This window comes from Triticum dicoccoides, chromosome 3B (assembly GCF_002162155.2).
Source record: "Triticum dicoccoides isolate Atlit2015 ecotype Zavitan chromosome 3B, WEW_v2.0, whole genome shotgun sequence".
Taxonomy (NCBI): Eukaryota; Viridiplantae; Streptophyta; class Magnoliopsida; order Poales; family Poaceae; genus Triticum; species Triticum dicoccoides.
The window spans coordinates 375,950,854-375,958,190 of NC_041385.1; positions in this window are offsets into that span (position 1 = coordinate 375,950,854).

The following is a 7,337-nucleotide window of genomic DNA, read 5'->3' on the forward strand; positions in this document are numbered from 1 at the left end:
GTAAAAATATTATAAACATGGCATGAATATTAGATACATTCGAGATGTATTAGCATCCCCAAGCTTAGTTCCTGGTCGTCCTTGAGTAGGTAAATGATAAAAGAAATAATCTATGAAGTGTGAATGCTAGAAAGTGCACATGTTTGATCATTGATAGTTTCAATCACCTTTTCTATCATCATCATGTATCATAACAGTAGCTCAACTCATAAAACTTCTCATGATCAAGTAACAAGCTATTCACATGTTAAAGTATAGATCATAAACTTTCTTGAAAACTAACAAACCATGCCCTTAGTCATCAAACAATTGCAATTCATCTTATTTTCAGGAAGGGTCTATGTAAGAGCTTTGATTTAGCAAACTCCACATACTCAACTATCATTTAATCTTTCACAATTGCTAACACTCACATGATATTTATGGGTTCAAAGTTTTAATCAGACACAGAGAAAGATAGGGGCTTATAGTTTTGCCTCCCAACCATTTACCTCAAGGGTAATGTCAACAATAATACTTTATGAAAACCTACATCCAAGTGGATATATATATATCCGGATGGCTCCAACACAAAGTGTTTGCCAAAGGAAAAAGAGTAAAAAGGAAAGGTGATGATCACCAACACTCTTGCATAAGGATAGAAGATAAAAGTAAAAGATAGTCCCTTCACAGAGGGAAGCAGAGGTTGTCATCCGCTTTTATGGTTGGATGCACAAAATCTTAATGCAAAAGATCGTCACTTTATATTGCCGCTTGTGATAAAGACCTTTTTTATGCAGGCAGTCGCTTTTATTTCTTCCCTATCACAAGTTTGTATAAAGCTTATTTTCTTCACACTAGTAGATCATACATATTTAGAGAGCAATTTTTATTGCTTGCACCGATTACAACTTACTTGAAGGATCTTACTCAATCCATAGGTAGGTATGGTGGACTCTCATGGCAAAACTGGTTTAAGGGATGTTTGGAAGCACAAGTAGTATCTCTCCTTGGTGCAAAGAATTTGGCTAGCATGAGAGGGAAAGGCAAGCTCAACATGTTGGATGATCCAAGACAATATAACTTCTATTCGGATATAAGAAAACATAACCCATTAAGTTGTCTTCCTTGTCCAACATCAACTTTTTAGCATGTCATATTTTAATAAGTGCTCACAATTGCAAAGGATATGTGAAATCTCACTTCGCTCAATATTCCTTCATGAATTGTTCAAGTGACCAATGTTTTGTTTGCTAACTTCCAATAAATTTACCACCTATACTTATTATGTGTGAAGTCATTGCTCCCCATGGTATAAGCATATGAAACATATATAGATTCAGATTTATGCTATTCAATTCGTTCAGCCATTTACTCATAGGATATAAGTGAAGCACGAGAGTAAATGACAAACTACTCCAAAAAGATAAAAGTGAAGGACTATGAGTAGTCAAGTAATTAACTAGCCATGGGAGGACTCTCTCTCATTAAAGATTTCAGATCCAATGATTTTATTCACACAGCAAGTAAAATTGAAAATACGCTCCAAGCAAAACACATATGATGTGACGAATAAAAATATAGCTCTGAGTAAGGTATACTGATGGTTTTTAAGATGAAAGAGGGGATGCCTTCTGGGGCATCCCTAAACATGGGCGCTTGAGTCTTCCTTGAATATTACCTTGGGGTGCCTTGGCCATCCCTATGCTTAGGGTATTTCCACTCCTTATTCTCCTCATATCGATATCTAACCCAAAACTTGAAAATTTCAATCACACAAAACTTAACGGAACTTCGTGAGATGGGTTAGTATGATGAAGAGCAAATCATTCACTTTGGTACTATCGTGGAATTATCACGTCAGATGTCCTATCGTAAGGACTTAGGTGTGGAGCCATCGCAACGTAATTAGCTTGAAGGGGTTAAATGGGACAAGGGACACGGAGAGTTTATACTGGTTCGGGCCCTCACAGTGGAGGTAACAGCCTAATCCAGTGTAGGGTGCTTATTGCTTGGGCTTTGATTACCATGGAGCGAATACACTTGACCTAGTTCTCAATCTCTTTCTTTCCTGCCCTAACTCGTCGCCGGGTCGTCCATTTATATACATAGGTTAACGCCCGGCGGCTTACAGAGTCCCGGCCGACTCATAGACAATGTGTTCGGCTCGCTGACTAACTACGCCTGCCTTACAATACAAGTTTATCCTCATGGCGGTTCATACTTCTGGGCCCTAAGTCACCCTGGGTCTTGGGCCATCATCGGGCTTCTTATGACCCACCTCTTTTATAGGTTATCACTAGCAGTATGACCCAGCCCCTCCTAGGCGGTTCATACCTGGTAGTTATATCCCCAACATTAGGCCCCAGGTTGATTTGAACTTGTTCATATCAATCTTCAACACTTGAGTTGTAAAACCTGCACCAACTTCTGTAACCCGCCGTGACGACAGCTATTAGAATCCTCTTCAACTGCCATGACATCATTTTACCTTAGCTGCGCACTGGGCTCAAAGCATCTTAACTGATCCTTATCTTAATAAACATCCCAAAAATCGAGGCGTCCCTATAGCCATGCGATGATTTTGGTCTCCTCGATTCCTGAGCATGGCTTACGCTCACCCCCCTTATAAATAGGCACGAGGGTCTCCCTCATTTTTTTCCCTGCCTCTTTCTTCGTCTTCCTCCTCTCAGCCGCACGGGTGCTCGTACTCCGACGTCGCGACCTCTAGCCGCTGCACCAACTCAGGCCGCAGCATCACCCTGACCAGACCAGAGAGCTCCAGTGCGCCACCACCGATCCTCATCGCCTGTAAGCATGCCTCCCTCTTCTTCCTCAGATCTATTTTAGGGTTTGCACTGTTCATCGGTGTTCTTATAGTTATTCTTTATCCTCTTCTATTCTTGTAGTTTCTAATCTGAATATGCCGTAGATCTTGTGCGGAAGTGGTTTTGTCACCATTTTGGCATTGAAATAGCATATCCTTTGCAAAGAACCATGTTAACGAATCTAGGTTTTTCCACTACCGGCACCTTTGGCTTTATTTTCACTACTTTTCCTGAACTGTCACAGATCTCAATTTATAATACTATGTTGTGAAACCTGTTTGTCTGCCCCTTAGCAGAATCTTTCAATTGATAGATTTAAATCCCCAAACTGCCATGGCAGCTTATGACATAAACCATGACCCGCCATATTACATTAGGCCCCAGGTAAGCCGCCATTATCCGCTTAAATCCATAATCCGTCCATCTTCCGATTTGAACCAAGCTAGCTTTGTCTGAACTGATTCTTCATAATTTTATTCTTGCATTGCAGTCTGAGACCAACATGTATCTTGCCATATATCCGCTGGTTTAATTTTTATTTGCTCTACTGCAGGCCTTTCATCCGATCATGACCAAGACCGTCACCTCCTGTGATTGGTTTCCATCCATTGTCACCGAAGCTATGCTCGAAGATTATGTGAAGATTGGTTTTTTGCCGGTTGTCGGTGTCAAAACCAGCGGATCTCGGGTAGGGGGTCCCGAACTGTGCGTCTAGGCGGATGGTAACAAGAGACAAGGGACATGATGTTTTTACCCAGGTTCGGGCCCTCTCGATGGAGGTAAAACCCTACTCCTGCTTGATTAATATTGATGATATGGGTAGTACAAGAGTAGATCTACCACGAGATCGGAGTGGCTAAACCCTAGAATCTAGCCTATGGTATGATTGTTGTTTGTCCTATGGACTAAAACTCTCCGGTTTATATAGACACCGTAGAGGGCTAGGGTTACACAGAGTCGGTTACAATGGGAGGAGATCTTCATAGCGTATCGCCAAGCTTGCCTTCCACGCCAAGGAAAGTCCCATCTGGACACGGGACGGAGTCTTCAATCTTGTATCTTCATAGTCCGGGAGTCCGACCAAAGGTCATAGTCCGGCCATCCGGACACCCCCTAATCCAGGACTCCCTCAGTAGCCCCTGAACCAGGCTTCAATGATGACAAGTCCGGGGCGCAAGTTGTCTTCGGCATTGCAAGGAGGGTTCCTCCTCCGAATATTTCATAGAAGATGTTGAACACCAGGGTAGTGTCCGGCTCTGCAAAATAAGTTCCACATTCCTTCGTAGAGAGAATAATATTTGTATTAATCGGATCTGCTGACGTATTCTGTGGCGTGACATCATGCCACAGCCAGGCTCTTTATTTATTTTATTGTTCCACCTCAACGCGTTTAGCGAGGCGGTTTCCTTGTCACATCTTGTCAAAGCAGAGATCGTGTCCCCTTATTCCGGGATTCTCATCAATACGGGTGTGGGTAACCCAACCGCGCCATTAACCGCGGCGCTTGGGGGATAGGCGAGTTTTATTAGGCGGGTGGGGGGCTCGTAGTTTTGGACGCCCATATAAGGGGATAAGAATCCTCCCTTTCCATTCACGCCCTCTTCCTCCTCTGCTTATCCGTCCCTGCGCGCTCGAGCTCCAGCGCCCAAGCCCGCACTTCCAACCTCAACCTTCTCCAACCATGTCAGGAGCGGGAGGTAGATGGATGGCCTCCTCCGTCACGGAGGGACAAATCAAAAACCTGAGGGAGGCTGGATACTTGTCTAACGACATTGCGCACTGGCTCCCAGATGCGGGGCAACTCACTCCCACCCCCAGGCCCCATGAGAGGGTTGTTTTTCTTCCCCATTTCCTCCACGGACTGGGTTTTCCTCTTCACTCGTTCGTCCGGGGGCTCATGTTCTACTACGGCCTGGACTTCCACGACCTGGCCCCAAACTTCATCCTCAATATCTCGGCGTTTATCGTCTTGTGCGAGGCCTTCTTTCGCATCCAGCCCCACTTTGGCCTATGGCTGAAGATCTTCAGCGTCAAGCCGAAGGTCGTGCAAGGCCGACAGGCAGAATGCGGAGGTGCCATGGTGGGCAAGATAGCCAATGTCACCTGGCTCGAGGGTGCTTTCGTGGAAACCATCAAAGGGTGGCAATCTGGGTGGTTTTATATTACCGAGCTGCGTGACCCTAAATGGGCAGCGGCCCGTGAATTTCGATCCGGCATCCCCACCCGGCTCACATCTTCGAAAGAGACGGGCCTGTCGTGGGGCAATCCGGAAGAGGTGACCGGACTCCAAACCTGCGTCCAAGACCTGGTGGCCAAGAAGGTCAAACTTGTCAACATGGTCCAGATCATGCTCTTCCGCCGGATCCTCCCGTGTCAACGACGGGACTTCAATTTGTGGGAGTACGACCCGGCCCGGCACCAGACTCTATCCCGGCTCTTCGAAATGAAGCACGAGGATGCCTGGAAGGTGCTTTTCAAAATCTCCGAGGTCTCCCCTCCCGTCACCGAGGACCGCAGGTTCTCCACCAAACGTCAAGCCTCTGAAGTAAGCTTACCTTTAGTCCCTTACGGGATATCCGCATTTCATAGTGTGACCTTATGTGGGATCTAAACTCCCGTTCCTTTGACAGGATTGGAAGAGGACATCCGGACAGTTTTACTGTCCGGCCCCTTTGCCCGAAGGCCCAGTAGACGCACACTTAGCGAAGCTACTGGTTCCGGCACCCCATGTGGTGCCGGAGAAGAAGGCCAAGGAGAAGGCCACGGGGACCCGAAGGAGTTCCCGGCGCCCGGTGTCATCGGATTTACCCGACGGCTCCAACGCGCCCTCCGCCTCCGAAGATGAGGAGGAGGAAGAAGAAGATGCCTCTCCCCTTCCAGCGGGGGGAGGAAAGAAGAGAAAGGCTGCCCCAACTGGGGAAGCCGGAGGGTCCAAGAAGGGGAAGCCCCTTCTGACGGACTACGCCCCTGACGCCGAAGACGGCGAGGAGGACTGGCCATCTAGGGTCAAGCCCCTGGCAAAGTCGTAAGTGTCCGGCTACCCGAATGAATTATTGTACTCCTTTATTATTTGATAGCTTCTAACACAGAAGCTAATCGTGCAGTCCGCCCAGAGCTCAGCTTGGCGATTCATCGAGCGGATCTCTGAATTCATCGGATGTGAATAGCGCTTCACTTCCGACGGCCTCCTCCCCTCTCCCTACAGACGATGCTGAGGCGGTGTCCCGTAGGGGACAAAACCAGGAGGAGGTGGTCTTGGAAGCGCCGCAAGGCGACCATCCGGACTCCCAACCCAAAGGGGGTAAAGCCCCGGAGGGATCTAAGTCCGGCCCTAGGCCGGACACTGCTCCGGAACCATCAGTGGTTCCAGAGCCCGACAGGCGGCGCCTTCACAAGAAGGGCAAGTCCGCGATGCCGTCGACTTTCGTCCACCCGGAGGCGCCGGACAATTTGCTGGAGGCGCTCAACTGCGCCTCTTTCTATGAAGAACACCGCACTGTTATGAGTGCGGTGATTCAGAAGGTTCAGTCCGCCAAGAGCGGGCTGATGGAAGCCTGCACAAGCCTGTTAACAGGCTTTGAGATATGTGTTCAAGAACATATATAAAAAATGTTACTGCATAGACAGTAGCCCCTGATGCTTAGTTCGGTGTTCGGAAAGAAAAGCCGAACTGAGTATCTTAAAAGATATACGTAGGAGTCTAATAGAAATATGTCAATATGGGAATGCTGGCTGCGCTGCTGACCTCTGCCGCACTGACTGCGGAGGTCAATGCCTTGAAAGAAAGCCTCGAGCGGTCCGAGAGCGAGCTCGGCCGTGCCAAGAAGCAGCTCGAGGATAAAGAGGGTACGTAGTACCTCCTGTAAATGTATATAGAAATACTTGGTTGCATAATAATAATAACAGGACCAACGCTAATGTTGCAGGAGCCACGACCGAGGTGGCGACCCTGAAAGAGGCGGTCTCCAAGGCCGAAAAGAGTGCGGCCTTGGAGCGCGCCGAGCGAGAGAAGCAGGAGGCGCGGGTGGCGGAGGTGCGGCAAGAGCTCCAGGCTCTCGTGGAAAAACATGAGAGTTTGGAGCGTGACTCGAAGACTCGAGAGTCCGAGCTTTCCTTGGCTCTTGAGAGTGCCAAGACCGCTAAGGCCGAAGCCCAGAAGGCCCTTCAGGAGATCGAGGCGATGAAGAAGATAGCGGCGGGTAAGGCATTCTTTATGCAAAGCAAAAATATAAAAGTTAATTATCTGCTACTTACCCGAATCTGGAGCTCTCCAGGAGCGTTCGCCGTTCAGCCCCGTAGTGTGTCTGATGCCGCCGCATACTACCGAGCCGAAGAGGGGAGCTCGACGGAAAAAGTGTTCTGGTCTCAGTATGCTGAGGCCGAACATCCAATGCCCCTGAGCGACCAGCTGAAGCAGCTGGTTGAGCTCCACAAGGTGGCCGAACAGGCCATGAAGGGCCTCATAGCTCGGCTGTGGCCTGGAGTAGTCATGCCTGGGAGCTACTTCGGTCTGGTGCGGCGGATGGTGGA